Genomic DNA, 729 nt, shown 5'->3' on the forward strand with positions numbered 1-729 from the left:
GGCTTGGTCTGGGACCGTCCAGGGTATTCAGCGATAGTCGTAGTGGTGGGATGTATTTCCTTTATATTACATGTTAACATCAGATCGGGACCACAAGAAGCATTCCCGAGGGAGAGGATCGATGAGAGGGATGCCCTGAAAGCGTTTGTACGACCTAGGTCCGGGTAGGACTGTTCCTGAGGGAACCGATCAATCTATTTTTAATTCCTTGCGATGATATGTTATTTCGGGTGGTACAAAACGGCTTGGTACGGGACCTGTACTCTCGATTATTTCCGATTAGGATGTTGGATGGATATTGGTGTAAGGTGGATGATCATGACATATCATGCATACATTATCATTGTGGAAGTAAATTCCCACATGTGAGTTACAAGTATGGTGTATTCCTATGTTTATGTATGTGATGTGATTATGAGTATAATGTTGATTATATTATTTGATATATTGGTTTATGTTGATAAACGGTGAGTTATGATGTCGGTTATAGAAATATATGTGTATGTTATTATTTGGGGTTATGATCCCCACTTAGGTGTTATTTAATTATAATCATGAGATCTCGTCGATGAATTATATATTGCTAAATGGTGAATTATGATATTGATGGAAATAAGTGTTGTTTATATTACATAGGTTGATTTGATAATTATTTATGAGAACAATTGATGAGTCTGGTTATATTACTCATGTAAATTAGACAATTATTTACGAGAACAATTGATGAGT

This window comes from Lupinus angustifolius, chromosome LG05, assembly GCF_001865875.1.
Source record: "Lupinus angustifolius cultivar Tanjil chromosome LG05, LupAngTanjil_v1.0, whole genome shotgun sequence".
NCBI classification, from domain to species: Eukaryota; Viridiplantae; Streptophyta; class Magnoliopsida; order Fabales; family Fabaceae; genus Lupinus; species Lupinus angustifolius.